General features: G+C 43.5%; 1 long non-coding RNA gene and 1 pseudogene across 1 annotated transcript; both read left to right on the top strand.

Annotated features, from left to right (window-relative positions):
• Positions 1 to 8,916: 8,916 nt before the first annotated feature.
• On the top strand, positions 8,917 to 9,819 carry LOC130378828 (uncharacterized). Its single transcript, XR_008894949.1, has 4 exons — positions 8,917 to 9,148; positions 9,269 to 9,399; positions 9,515 to 9,661; positions 9,747 to 9,819. It is a non-coding gene; the product is annotated as an uncharacterized LOC130378828 (long non-coding RNA).
• Positions 9,820 to 11,478: 1,659 nt separating this feature from the next.
• LOC130378822 (uncharacterized) lies at positions 11,479 to 14,378 on the top strand (annotated as a pseudogene).
• Positions 14,379 to 16,080: the final 1,702 nt, after the last annotated feature.

The following is a 16,080-nucleotide window of genomic DNA, read 5'->3' on the forward strand; positions in this document are numbered from 1 at the left end:
CATTTCCATTGCCACCGAGTTGCATTGGACAGTAAGTACGTCAATCAAACGGTCGTACTGCACTCCCCCGCGGCCCGCGCGCGACCCCTTCGTGCAGTACTCGTGACTCAGAGCTCGTGACCCAGAGCAAGCTCCTGTTTGTTGTTATCCTGCGGTAGCTACTGGAACTAGTTAATCCACATTTGGACCTAGCAGTAGAAGACAATTTCCATGGCAGACAAGACGCCACCATCCCCACCACCACCAGCAAAGAGAAGGAAAACTCTAGTTTCAAAGTTTATACCGTTTATACTCTGTAATACCGGTGTTGAGACGAGTGTATTACTCGTTGTGAAAATGTCCACACCGCGGCAACCCTAGTGAAAACCAGGACTTCCAATACAATTATATGAAACAAACATACATTTCCTAAAAATAGTAATGATTTATGTGACCGTTTAATGTTTATAACATCTGGTGCAACCATAGCCGCGAGAACGTATTCTCAGCAGGGGGTGCTGGAAAAAAAAAACTCAGCCTGCACTAGACTCGCAACTCGTTACATTGATAAAAAAGATATATAGCAGCGCAGCTCAATTACACCAGTGCATGCGCGCACAGTTGAAAATCGATCGTTGTGTTCACTTCCTTCACACCATGGTTCACATCCAGCTGCTCACAGAACAAGTTTAGCGCACCACCGCTACCCTCACACTTTTTCATATAACCTTTTTTCAGCACTAGGTCATATGAGCATTAAATAAATGCTGCTTCTCAAAATGCCTTGGACAGCAGCGAGGATGACTCGCTTTGCCACGGGCCGAAACAGTGCGGAGCGACCACAGCCAGAGCGAACACAGCGGGGCAGAGGAGTGTCAGGAATGAGCAATCTTTGGTGTACACATCAGTACGGCCTATTTGCACTACTGTTTAGTGGCAATGCAGTGTTTTATTCTATGCCTTTTTATTTTCGTATATTATTTCAATGAATACAATTTATTTATTCATAAAAACAAGATCTGGTCTTCAAATCTTTTTTCCAAATATAGGTCGTCTTACAATGGGGTTTGTGTTTATATTCGGACCAATACGGTACAGCGGGCGCTCACATGACGTTAAGCATTTCCTGGTGCATAATGTGACGCTTCAGAACCTAAAATCCCATTTCTCCCCGTTGACACAACACATAACCGGCGTTTTCAGAAATCTCCACTTTGGCCGGAGTTTTTAGAAATGATCGTTTTCTGTGATAAGACAGGGCTTCGGACAGGGGGTGTTGCAGCACCCCTACTTCCCGCGGTACTGGGTGCAACTTACAGCTGAATGTAGTGCCATGTTGTTAAACGAAAACCTACGCTAGCCTGGCTCGCTCTCGCGCATCTCTGTTCGCGCTCGTGCATGATTGCGCGTCCAGGTACTTGGAATGGGTGGAGTCAGAGTCAGCGTCTAAGGAGAGGGGGTAGGACCATTTGAGTTGTGTATTTTCAAAATCTGCTGGCGTTTCGCAAATCGCATACCCAACCTTTAAGCCTGCCCCACTCTCTCCAATCCCTGCAGTGGATAACCCATTTGAACACATAATAATTGACTGTGTTGGACCTTTGCCGAAGTCAAAATTTGGTTCAGAGTATTTGTAAACTGTCATGTGTCAGGTTACACGCTATCCTGCCGCCTATCCGTTGCGTACAATTACAGCCAAATCTGTAGTTAAGGCTTTAACTCGGTTCATCACAATATTCGGCATACCAAAGATTATTCAGAGCGATCAAGGGTCACATTTTTCTTCAAATTTGTTTTCCCAAGTTCTAAAGCAACTTAACATCAAACATAGTCAAGCATCTGCATATCATGCACAAAGCCAAGAAGCTTTAGAACGCTTTCATCAAACTCTGAAGTCTTTATTGCGAGCTTATTGTACAGAGATGCAGAGGGACTGGGAGGAAGGTCTGCCATGGTTGCTTTTAGCAGCAAGGGAGGTGTGTCAAGAAAGTACTGGATTCAGTCCAAACGATTTGGTCTTTGGTCACCGAGTACGTGGTCCTTTGGCAGTGCTTCGAGATGAGTGGTACACAGAGGAACCTCCGTCCAATTTGAGAGTGTATGTAAACGGGTTCAGATACCGGCTTTACATGGCTGGCCAATTGGCAAAACGGAACTTGGAAAAAACACAGGGAAAAATGAAGCGTTTGTATGATCGATGTTCTGAGAGACGACAGTTTAGTTAGGGTGACCAAGTGTTGGCTTTGCTACCAATTGTGGGGTCACCATTTCAAGCTAAATTTAAGGGTCCATATACTGTAGAACGTCAACTCAGTGAACTAAACTACTTAATATCCACTCCAGATCGCAGGAAAATAAACCAACTTTGCCACATAAATCTGCTGAAACCATATTATGGTCGTGAATGTCCCCAGAATGAATCTGAGGGTTCACACACTCCATCTGAAGTGAGCCCAGTGGTGTCTGCTGGTACAGTGATGCAATCAGGTTTTGGTGGGGGAGAGGAGGTGGCAGTTCCAGATGATTCTGTACTGCATGGTCGTCTGAAGAACTCTGAATGTCTAAAGAATATGGATGGCTTGTTGTCTCATTTGTCTGTTGAGAAGCGAACTGAGTTAGCTGTACTGATTGCAAGCTATCCAGGGTTATTTGTTAGTTGAGAAATCCGATAAATCACCTCGATGTTGCACCGATTTTCGTAAAGTGAATACAGTGACCAAGTCTGATTCCTTTCCACTGCCTCGGATGGAGGATTGTATTGACCAGGTTGGTGCAGCAAAGTTTGTAAGCAAATTTGATTTGTTAAAAGGGTACTGGCAGGTTCCATTAACTCCAAGAGCTCGGGAAATATCTGCCTTTATTACACCGTCCGGCCTGTTCTCGTATACTGTTATGGGTTTTGGTTTGCGCAACGCACCAGCTACATTTCAGCGGTTAATGAATATGGTTGTTAACCGACTTGAAGGTTGTGCGGTAGGTCATGCAGAGGTCATGTTTCCCGAAGCTCCGCTGGGCATTGGAAAGAACTACTTAATTCATCGTTCAGATCTACTTTATCTTATTTTATTTACCTAACAGTATATAGTTTGTTTCCTTCGTCCTCAATCGCTCGATTCAACAATACATTTTGGCACTTTTTACTCCCGGATCAGACCGCAGAAAAAGCCTTGGACTTTCCTATCGCCAACATGCCTCTGTATTCGGATATCTCAGGCACGGAGACTGGGAAATGCACAGACTGCGCCAAACTGAAACAGACATTGGCTTTAATTGAAACGAGACTAGCAGCAGTAGAAAAATGCAAAGGACTATCACAGGATACAGTGCCGATGGGTGAGTTTGCTGAGCTCACTCAGATACAGCAAGATGATCAAAGCTACACTGTATCCTTCCCAAAGCTGGACAAGAGAGAGACAGTTCCAGCTGCGTCTCACTGGAACAGAGTCGGCGCTAAGCCAAAGCAACATACCAAAGTGAATCAACAAGTTCACTCAACACCAAATGCTAAGCTACCCAAAGCTAAAGTTATCAGCCGGATTAGCCCGTCACTCAAATCAACCCTGCCACTGAAGAACCGGTTCCTGCCACTTCAAGAGTCCACGAACGCGCCTGCCACCGATGCACCCCTGAGCCCCGAGATGCGTCCGGACGGACAGTGCGGACAGAGACGGAACAACCAGTCGCCACGGAGGCGGGCTGCGCATGTGTCTGCCACCGTCCAACAAGGGCCCATCTCAGAGAAAGCAGATGAACCAGACACTCTGATTATAGGAGACTCAACTATCAAGGATATAACCGGTAAGAAGATCAAAACATGCATCTTCCCATATGGAATGGTTAGTGATATCAACCATAAACTAGCCAAAATCATATTGGAAAACCCAAAAATCTCACAGATTATTGTGCATGCAGGATTTAATGATATTCAAAGAGAACAGTCAGAACTTCTGAAGAGGGATTACACTGATCTATTGGATACACTGGACAAAATACACATCAAGTCTTCCATCAGTGGACACATACCAACAGTTGACAGGGGAATAAACAGATTCAGTCGTCTACTTGCACTGAATACATGGCTTTCCAGAGTCTGCAATGAAAGAGGAAGGGACTTTATTGACAATTTCAACTTATTCTGGGGGCGCAAATATCTTTTCAGAGCAGATGGCCTACACCCAAACAGGTTAGGCTCAAAACTGTTGAGGGACAATCTTCTCTTCTCGTTTTACGCGCAGGCCACAATCTTGCCATGGTCTGACGCACAGGCCACAATCAGAGCACAGGTTGAGAAGAAGCGAGACTACAGCCTCCCCCACACAACTACTCTGCCACTATCTGACACACAGATAGCAGACAGCCCACAGACCTTGAAGAGAGACAACAGCCCGCCCGACGCCATCAACACTGTGCCCTCCCCCATCGCTGATGCTGGCTTGGCGAGGAACGGCCACCCCCCTCCTCTGCATTCCCCCATCGATGATGACCTCCAGCCTCATCTCTCCCATAGCCACAACAACAACTCCAGCTCCGATGTCTCCCTTTGCGATTTTCCAGCCGAATTTAAGAAACTGGAACATGCTGGCATCAAACTTGCATCTGTGTCAATGATAGCATCGCCACGTCATGGCCGCAGGGTGCTAACACTGCTAACACCCAGGAGGATGGCGCCCCACCCCCGCCCCCGTACTGATAGTAGTCCTGAGAGTCCTGAGTATTACTGAGACAAAAAAGGGTTCAGCCGTAGACACAGTATAAAGGAAGTTTCTCATAATCTGCTGAACCCAAGGTTGCCTACGTCAAAGCAGGGCAACTTTCGCATTCATGCTGTAACCACTAAGAGAGTAAACAAAGGGAAACTTAGACACACTGCTAACCTCACAAATCTCATATCTATTGCCTCCAAACCAAAAACAACCTTAAAGCCTATCAACAGCACCATCAGGATGGCTCTACTTAATGTGAGGTCTCTTAATAACAAATCATTTTTAGTTAATGATTTTATTAACACTTCCAAACTGGATTTTATGTTTTTAACTGAAACATGGCTGGAACAAAATAACAGTGCAACCGTTCTGATAGAGACAGCCCCTCCCGACTATAACTTTTTTGATGCATGTAGAACTGGAAAAAGAGGTGGAGGGGTTGCTGCTATATTTAAAAATGTATTTCAGGGGAAACAGATGTTATTTGGTGATTTTCCATCGTTCGAATACCTTAGTGCTGTATTGAAATGCTCCCCCAGAGTTCTCCTATTAATTATTTACAGGCCACCCACATATTCTGCAAATTTTTTCGATGAATTCACAGAATTATTGTCTAGCATCTCCACAGAATTTGACTGTCTAGTTATAACTGGTGACTTCAATTTTCATACTGATGATTTGAATGACAAGTGTGCAAAAAAACTTTTTACCATTTTGGACACATTTGAACTGTCTCAACATGTGAAAGAGGCTACTCATTGTAAGGGGCACACTCTAGACCTGGTTATCACAAAGGGCCTCAATGTTTCTGATCTCTGTGACTGATCCTTCCTTGTCTGACCACTTTTGTGTTTTCTTTAAGATATCTTTTATTCCCGACATACAGACAAAATCAAACACTGTCAAAAAACGGTATATCAATGAAGATTCTAATGTACTTTTTAAAAAGGCCATCTCCTTGCTACCACCTCTAAACCCATGTTCTGCTGATGATCTTGTAGAAAACTTTAATTTGAAATTTTTGAAAGTCATAGATGTCATTGCACCTTATAAGGTTAAAACGATTTCTGGAAAGCAAAAGGCACCCTGGAGAAAAGCTGCTTCTGTAACAGCACAGAAAAAGGAATGCAGGAAGGTTGAACGCATCTGGCGTAAAACAAAACTTCATATTCACCATGATATCTATAAAGAGAGCCTCCGTGCCTACAATTTAGACTTAAAAAATGCTAGAGAAACATTTTTCTCCAATATCATTAAAACCAACACTAATAATGCAAAAACCCTATTTGCAACTGTTGACAGACTGACCAACCCCCCAACAGAAATTCCACCTGATCTCCATTCCACGCAGAAATGCAATGAGTTTTCAGCTTTTTATATTGATAAAATTGAAGGTATCAGACGCGCCATCAATATCTCCACGTCAAACAAAAATGTTGGACTACCACCCTGTTCAGGCAAAAATTACGTGGCAAGGATGGCATGCTTTAATGTTATAGACTCTCAAAATCTTGTGGAAACTGTGACACAACTAAAGCCATCCACCTGTTGCCTTGATACTATACCTACCAACCTCTTTAAGAATGTTTTCGACTGCCTAGCAGTAGACATATTGCAGATAGTTAACAACTCTCTCCAGTCAGGCAAGTTCCCAAAAGCTTTGAAAACTGCAGTTATTAAACCCCTTTTAAAAAAGCGGAGCCTAGATGCCTCTATTATTAACAACTACAGACCAATATCAAATCTACCCTTCATAAGTAAAATCATTGAGAAAGTTGTCCTCCAGCAACTAAATCACTTCCTGGCATCAACTGGTTGCTATGACACCTTCCAATCAGGATTTCGACCCCTGCACAGCACTGAGACCGCCCTTATTAAAGTTGTAAACGACATCCGTCTTAACACAGACTCTGGCAAAACCTCAATACTAATGCTACTTGACCTCAGTGCTGCATTCGACACTGTAGACCATACATTACTTCTGGAAAGGTTAGAAAACTGGGTGGGGCTTTCAGGCACTGTCTTAAATTGGTTCAGGTCCTACCTACACAATAGGAACTACTTTGTTTCCATTGGCGACTTTGTATCAGAATCAACCAACGTGACATGTGGAGTCCCACAAGGTTCGATCTTAGGACCCTCTTTATTCAACATCTACTTGCTCCCACTAGGGCAAATCATGCAAAATAACAATATTGACCATCATTGCTATGTTGATGACACGCAAATGTATGTATCGCTATCACCAAATGACTATCGGCCCATAGATCTGCTGTGCCAGTGCATTGAGCAAGTGAAGGAATGGATGTGCCGAAATTTCCTTCAACTAAATGAGGACAAAACAGAGATAATTGTATTTGGTTCTAAAACGGAAAGGCTTAAAGTAACCCAACACCTTCACTCTCTGTCCCTGAAAACCTCAATCAAAGCCAGAAATCTAGGGGTTATCATGGATTCAGATTTACATTTTGACAGTCACATCAAATCAGTTACAAAATCTGCATATTATCACCTTAAAAATATAGCAAGACTTAGAGGGCTCATGTCCACCGAAGACTTACAAAAACTTGTACATGCCTTTATCACTAGTAAGCTTGATTACTGCAATGGTCTCCTCACAGGTCTCCCAAAACAAACTCTGAGGAAGCTTCAGCTTGTTCAGAATGCTGCTGCTAGAGTTCTAACAAAGACCAAAAATTTGATAATATTACACCAATTCTGAAATCGTTACATCGGCTTCCTGTAGGTCAGAGAATTGATTTTAAAATCATGTTGCTAACCTATAAATCCCTACATGGTTTAGGCCCAAAATATTTAACTGATATGCTTCCACTACATCAGCCTTCTAGACCACTAAGATCCTCTGAGACCAATCTGTTAATTATCCCCAGAGTAAACACAAAACATGGGAAAGCAGGATTTAGTTACTATGCAACAAATAGCTGGAATAAACTCCCAGTGGATTTAAGACTTGCCACAACTCTGAGCACCTTTAAAACAAGACTGAAGACTTTTATGTTTGCTATAGCTTTCTGCTAAAATCTTAAATACATTGCACTTTCTAAAAAGCTTTTTTAACTTTGCCTTTATTTTCTATTTTAATACTAAAATGCCTTTTTCTATTTTACCCATTTCTTTGCATATGTTTTTCTTTTACTTATCTATTATTTTATTTTATTGTATGACAATGTTTATATGTGAAGCACTTTGAGTCTGCCTTGTGTATGAAAAGTGCTATATAAATAAAGTTGCCTTGCCTTGCCTTGCCTATATTTGGACGATGTCGTGATTTACAGTAACACCTGGGAGGATCATGTAAGTCGCATCCGGGCTTTGTTTGAACGATTTGCAAATGCGAATTTGACAGTAAACTTGGCTAAATGTGAGTTTGCAAAAGCTACGGTGACATATCTTGGCAAAGTAGTGGGCCAAGGACATGTGCGTCCAGTTCATGCAAAGGTGACTGCTGTTGAGGAGTTCCCTGTTCCCACTACGAAAAAAGAATTAATGAGGTTCCTAGGATTGGTTGGCTATTATCGCTGTTTTTGCCGTAATTTCTCGACAGTGGTGGCCCCTCTGACCGACTTGTTGAAGATCAAGTCTAAATACATCTGGTCCACCTCATGCCAGCAAGCGTTCACTGTTGTTAAAACCCTGTTATGCTCTGTGCCAGTCCTCCTAGCTCCCAGACTGGATCAGCCATTTACACTACATGTTGATGCCAGCCATGTTGGAGCAGGTGCGGTACTCCTCCAGGCTGATGGAAAAGGTATCGAACATCCCGTTAGCTTCTATTCCAAGAAGTTCAACGCTAACCAACTGAACTCAGTTATCGAAAAAGAAGCATTGGCATTAGTTCTGGCTCTGCAACATTTCAATGTGTACCTCGATTCTGGAATGCCAATTGTTGTATTCACTGACCATAACCCTCTCACCTTTTTGAATTCTTTGCAGAACCCTAATCAGAGGCTTATGCGATGGGCTCTGTTTTTGCAGCCGTACAACTTAGACATCCGTCATATTAAGGGCACCCACAACGTCATGGCGGATGCTTTGTCCTGTGCGCCTTTGTAACTCGCAAAGTGAAATTGAAAGTGTGTATTCTGTTGCAGTGTACAGGAGTTTATGCCCTTTATGAATGTACGGGGTAGAACTCCTGTCTTATGGGGGGAAGTGTGACGGTCACAGGGTTGCCTTGTGTGGTGGTGGTGCTGCTTCTGGTGGGTTCTGTGTTGCAGGTTGCTGGTTGGTGGATTATCACCTAACGAGATGCAGCTCATCTGAGCAGGCTGGGCTCAGGAGCCTATAAAGCAGCCCCGATCAAGTGACTCCTCTCTCTTCCTGGCCTGCAGCCCGATCCTTAGTTTCTGTTATGTTTGTTTGTTCACGGTATTCTTTAATCAATTCATTAAGTTCATCCAAGACCATGTGTGGCCTCCCCTTCAATGGTACAACCGTTGAGCCAGGTTGTAACAAATGAAATACATTCATTTATGCATTCTTTGTGTCCGTTTGTTACATACAGCTGTTTTGATTGACCTTGAGTTGCCTTCGTACATGTGTGTGTGTGTGTATGTGCGTGACAGGTGTCCCACTGCGGTACCCCCCGCTACATGGAGCCCCACATCCTGTGCTGGAGGCCTCTCATGCTCTCCATGGTCAAGCTCAGGCTGATTTACTTCCTCTTCCTGAGGCCATCCCTGATGACGTCAATGTGGTAAAAAAGATAAAAATTTCAGCGTCAATTTCAGATGGTAAAAGTTATGTTTTAGCAGGGGTTTAAGTGACGCTGTGCCTTTTTAATGTTTATTCTTTTCCCCTCTGATTTATAGAGACACATTAGTATGCTTTTGGATGGTAATACACCAAACATTAATAACATCACCAACAGTGAACTGTTCCACTGTCCCTTCTGTAAATTCGTGGGTGCAAAATATAAGGCAACCACGTAAAAGGCCATTCGTCACTGAAACACAAAGGTGCTTATCTAAAATATTACACAAATGAATTAATTTGTATTTTTTCACAAGTATGAATCTTACTTCCTTAATTCCTCTCTTACAGAGTTCACAATAATAAAGTGTGGATTGAGTTGTCGGACGGCAACACATTTTCATTGTTTCTATTGTGCAGCAACACTTCGAAATCGAATGCAATTGGTAAGGCACCTACAAATACACCAGGAGGAGGTGCAAGCTGCAGCCCCTGCATAGCACTTTGTGGCCCCCGCTCAGCTCCCTGTGGCCCCCGCTCAGCTCCCTGTGGCCCCCACTCAGCTCCCTGTGGCCCCCACTCAGCTCCCTGTGGCCCCCACTCAGCTCCCTGTGGTCCTCGCTCAGCTCCCTGTGGCCCCCGCTCAGCTCCCTGTGGCCCCCGCTCAGCTCCCTCAGCTCCCTGTGGCCCCCGCTCAGCTCCCTGTGGCCCCCTGTGGCCCCCGCTCAGCTCCCTGTGGCCCCCGCTCAGCTCCCTGTGGCCCCCACTCAGCTCCCTGTGGCCCCCACTCAGCTCCCTGTGGCCCCCACTCAGCTCCCTCAGCTCCCTGTGGCCCCCGCTCAGCTCCCTGTGGCCCCCGCTCAGCTCCCTGTGGCCCCCGCTCAGCTCCCTGTGGCCCCCGCTCAGCTCCCTGTGGCCCCCGCTCAGCTCCCTGTGGCCCCCGCTCAGCTCCCTGTGGCCCCCGCTCAGCTCCCTGTGGCCCCCACTCAGCTCCCTGTGGCCCCCACTCAGCTCCCTGTGGCCCCCACTCAGCTCCCTGTGGCCCCCACTCTGGTACACATGGTGTGTTTGCAGTTGAGAAATCTTTTTGTGGTCCTGCAACACCCATACATGTCATCAAGAATATTTGGGGGGCCAGCACAGAAGATCATCTGTGAGGTCGACCAGTGTCGTTTGAATGCTGACTTTGCTCAAAGGAGCGGGATGTTGCCTTTCGAGTGCCACCACATCCAATCATTATTGTATTGCACACGCACTGACGGTCAAACCGTGACACTACCAGGTGAGGCCTTGGAAAGAATGGTGGAAAACAAGTGGTTTGGTGAGGAGCGTAAGGCCGGCCTCTATAACTATCAACGACCTCGAGATAGTTATCCATGCCTTTATTACATCACGGCTGGATTATTGCAATTCCCTCTACCTTGGCCTCCCCCAATCCTCACTCAGACGTCTGCAGCTGGTCCAAAATGCAGCTGCGCGTCTTTTGACTGGCACCAGGAGGCACGAGCACATCACACCCATTCTGGCCTCCTTGCACTGGCTCCCAGTTATTTTTAGGATCCAATTTAAAATTGTTTTATTTGTTTATAAGGCACTCAATGGGCTGGCCCCGGCCTATATCACTGAGCTTGTTCAGCCCCACTCTGCCCAAAGGTCCCTCAGATCCTCTAACAAAGGGCTTCTGTTTGTGCCACACTCACGGCTCAAGCAGAGAGGTGATAGAGCCTTTGCCATTGCTGCTCCACGTCTGTGGAACCAGCTCCCCCTGGACATTAGATCCGCCCCCTCCATTTCTGCCTTCAAATCTAGGCTAAAAACCCACCTCTACTCCCTGGCCTTCCTTGCCCCTTGACCTTTTAGCCTACCTCCTGTTCATGTCTGTGTGGTATGCCCTGGAAATGAATGTTCCCCCTTTGTATTACTATGACCTCTATGTATTGTTGTGTTGTATTTTATTCACTTTTTATCTTTATTTATTATTATTATTGTTATTTTTAATTATTATTATTTTTATCTTATTGTACAGCACTTTGGTCAGTGTATGCTGTGTGTAAATGTGCTCTATAAATAAAACTTACTTACTTGCTTACTCTTGCGTCAGCAAAAAAATGCTGATGCTGAGGGTGTGCCTCTGTCATTGCACCTGACTGTAGGTGGTCCACCATCTAAATTTCATGTATCCGTTTATGAAAAAAAGGTTATATACTACAGCAGGTTGGGAAGAGTTATTGTGGCATATGATGCAAAGCAAAACACCTGGCATTGTCCCTGCTCTAAAGCGAGACAATCCTGTATCCATAAAGCTGTTGCTAAATGGCATCTGTTTGTGACAAAGAGGGAGCTTTTTAGGAAGGTGAAGAGCACAGAGGAAGAGACACTTAATCTTACAGAGATCAGCACAGTCCAATACGACAGCGACTCTAAATAGGACAGTTATCCACCAGATGACAGAGAAATTGCAAGGATGCTTAAATACCTCCTCAACAACAAAAAGATCCCGGCAAATATACGCCAGGCTCTCATAGAGCAGTCGAGAGAGGGGAGAAGAGACGACAGCTTTCCTAAGCACCTTATCCCAAGAGAAAAGTGTGCAGAATGTGAAAACACACTCTGTGAACATCTAATAACAGTGAAAGGCAAGATCCTGACAAGCACAGGTGTAGTTGAAGTACCATCACAGGTCTTTCTATTGTATTCTTATCAGTTAATGGGTGACATAATTTATATGTACGTGAGAAACTGAAAAAAATGTTTCTACTAATCTCAAATGACATATAAGCAATAATCATGATCTTTGGTTGGACTGTGTTTTTAGGAATATCAACATACAGGAAATCATGCCTGAACTGTGGCATGATTTACAGATACCAGGAGTGGGAGGAGGGTATCCACAACTTTGATGACCACATCATCCTGTCTTTTGCACTTGCACTTGTGCCTGATGGTCCGGAATGCACTACAGGTACTCTCTCTCTGCCTCTCTGCCTCTCTGTCTCTCTCCCTCTGTCTGTCTGTGTCTGTCTCTCTTCCAATCTCTCTCTCTCTCTCTCTCTCTCTCTCTCTCTCTCTCTCTCTCTCTCTCTCACTCTCACTCTCACTCTCACTCTCTCTCTCTACATACACACCCATACATACACACACAGACACACACACGAAAAAATTTGGGGAGAATAATAATGTCAACGGTTCAGGACTTAGATATGCTTTGCTACCGCAAGCACACTAATAATAAGATATCCTTGCCTGTTCCTCTTTTATTAAAATATATTCATCACAGATAATTTCTGTAAAATAAATGACGATTGAAGATGCAACTCTTACAAAATACATTAGTTTTATTTTGAAATGTTATAACATTGGAACACTCCTGTTATTCATAATTTTCCAGACCCATACAGCTATCAGTAAAGTGATAGAAATTATAGAGACAACGGAAAAGCTGTCCTTTCCAAACAAGGAAAGAGTTCTGCAGGCATACCTCCACTTTGAGGCCCCAACCGACCCTGAATGCACGTACAGTTGTGTGTCATGTGGAAACAACCCAGCAGTTGTTGTTATGGACCTCCACAGAAAAGGCGTTTTCAATATGCCAGGTGAGTTATGCTATTATTTCCCATATTTTAGCTTCATTGTTTGTATAGCACCTCATCTGTCTCTGAATTGTGTAAGATCATATTACCCATGCCCTTGAATAACGCGTTTAATTAATTTAATAATGTGTTTAATGTTGTGATAATAATAGTTAATACTCATCACATTTGTTCACAAAGATGGACGGAAGAACCCTTTCGTTGTGCCCCCGAGCTATCATCACTGGGCCCCCTGGATTGGCCCACACACCCGGAGGTCAAATTCTGTGTTGAACACAGAATTTGAAAAATTGCAAAGCCCCAAAGCAGATGGAGATGATAACTTTAATGATGACGAAAAAATGAATGAGGAGCGGCTCACAGATGAGCTTGTGAACTTGAAGGTGAATGAGTTGATGAAATATGCCAAATCCACTTCTTTATGCTAACAAAAATTATGTTTATGCTATATTAACAATATCAACTTCATTGCATTTTCACAACAGGTACAGGAGGTCAGGGCACTGTGCAAACAGTGTGGTGTGGATGATAAGGGGTCCAAGATAGACATGGTTATGAGACTGTCTGACAAAACGTCTAATAGAGTCACCTACAACAAGGTGTTTGAGAAAGTGTGGGGTGCTTCTGGTAAGTGAAATAATATGGAATGTTGAAGATAATTTCACTTTGTTATGCATTGTTGCGTTAAAGAAATGATCATTATGTAGTAGTTTAGCTATACATGCTCCTAATGTCACATGCTCCTAATGTTTTTCTGTTTCACAGGTGGCTGGGCAGTTATCACTTGCCCATGTGGGGTTGTGTTTTCAGTAAAATTCAACATTAGAGCAGAGAGTCCACGTGACTTTGTGGATCTCTTGCTGTCCTGGAAACACCTCCCCAATGTGGCTGTGTATGATTATGCCAGGGGCCTGGCACTGCATGCCAACCGCAGGCAGCCAGGAATATTTGCCCCTTTTCAGGGAAGGTTACTGGATACCACCCCAGAGAACGTGAAGCAGGCCTCAGAGGGAAAGGTCCATGTCAACTTGCCTTGGCTGAAATTTTAAAAAAATTTGCTTTGAACGATGTGTTCCACCAGGGGAACAGCAAAGACCAGTGTGAGGTTCTAAGAAAGCTGGAGCTTGTGCCTGAACTTGCTGGTCTTATTAACAGCCAGTGTGCGGAGCAGCTGTTCTCAGGGATGAGAAAAAACAACTACTTTTTAAATCAGACAACCCCATCAACATACATTTTTCTACAAAGAAACATTCTCCACCATTACATCATGGCAAGGAACCAAAAAATCAAGAATCAGTACAGAAAGATTGTTCCTCCAGATGTTTCATTGCAGTTTGACAGCTATGGAAGGGTTGTCTTAGGTATGGGATTGAATAATTATGCACATTTGTCGTCTTCATCTACTTCAGACAATAAAGTTTGTTGATATTTTTCCTATAGCTCACTCCCCATCAGCTGCGATGTCAATTGGGTCATATGGGAACGAACAAGAAGACTCTCAAGAGTGTGAGTCAGAAGTTGAAATGCAGTGTGACAGCCATGGAATGGTAGTCTTAGGTATGGGATTGAATATTTATGCACATTTGTCGTCTTCATCTACTTTAGACAATAAAGTTTGTTGCATGTTTTTCCCATAGCTCACTCCCAATCAACCGTGATGTCAACTGGGTCATCAGGGAAAGAACAAGAGGAGTCTCAAGAGTGTGAGTCATGGCTCTATTTTGCACCTCATTCAAATGAGAAATGTGACATTTCACACTTAATTTCATTTTTCTGTTGCTTTCTACACTAGTAAATGATGACAGTGAGCAGAGACCTCATGGAGACTTCCCTAGTCTCCACAAGTTTTCAGCCCACAGAGCATGCTGGGGACAGAAACTCCAAGACAGCCAAGAACAACTGGTAAAGTTAACCATTGTGCCACTGTGGTTATCTATGCATGTCACTCATCTAATCATACATGTATAAAGACTTTGTTTTCTTCCACTAGCTGTCTCATGTCTTGGATGAGACCAAAAGTCACACTCAGCACCTTGCAATGGTGAATAACATCATCCTGACCCGCTTTGACTTTTGGACTCTGGGTTTGCAGCGGGACATGGAGGGAACGGTAGGCATAGAGAATGTGCTGTGCTGATATGGTTTATGTAATATTTTTCAAAATCTTCCAATAATTTGTGTTTATGTGTTCTACTAGATCCTGAACTCTTGTCTCAAAATGATTGAGAAGGTATTGTAGCTCCTGTGAAATATTTAATTCAAAATTATTGGATAGTCTAGTTCAATAGTCAATATATTTTGACAGTAAGAGATTTAGCAAACTTTCTCTAAAAAAGAGAGTAGAGAACCTGTTTGCTGCAGACAGCTATGTCATTTCCACTTGGTTCCCACCATCATCGAGGAACGCCATGGAACCAGCCTTCCGGTAATTTATTTAAAAGTTTTGCTTTATTGAGTGAAGTTTGAGCATTTAATATTCAGCTATTGTTGTCTTTTTACAGGATAATGCAGCCAGTCTACAGTGGATTATTCTCCCAGTGTCCGTACCTGGACATTGGACACTGTGTAAATACCTTTTATATTTTCTTCCTTTCTTTTCTTTACACAACAAGTCGCTCATTGCTGATTTTAATGTTTTTCGATAATAATTAAATGCATGTCAGCTCTGTTGGGATTCCAGGAACATTACACAACTCACTGCAACTGGTTATATTTGAATTTCAATATTTAACAGATACTGAGGCCACAGGCTAGGGAGATTTTCTTCCTAGATTCCCTCTGGGGCAGCGGTTGGAGAGATGAGAGTAGAACCAGTCTATTCAGGTTTTTAGGGCACCTCGCATAATCCTTTCTGGACAGTGGTAGTTCTGTTTTAAACCACTTGTCCTTTTGTTTGTTTTAATCGATGGTTCTGTTTTTATTTGATCTAAAATAATCCATTCCATATTCCAACTACAGTATTTTGATTCCTTAAACAGATGGAAACAGAACTATTCATCTTTATTGAGACAGGCAGTTCTTTTTAAGCCCGTTAAAGGTTGGGTATGCGATTTGCGAAACGCCAGCAGAATTTGAAAATACACAACTCAAATGGT

Source organism: Gadus chalcogrammus, unplaced genomic scaffold, assembly GCF_026213295.1.
Source record: "Gadus chalcogrammus isolate NIFS_2021 unplaced genomic scaffold, NIFS_Gcha_1.0 GACHA103, whole genome shotgun sequence".
Classification (NCBI taxonomy): domain Eukaryota; kingdom Metazoa; phylum Chordata; class Actinopteri; order Gadiformes; family Gadidae; genus Gadus; species Gadus chalcogrammus.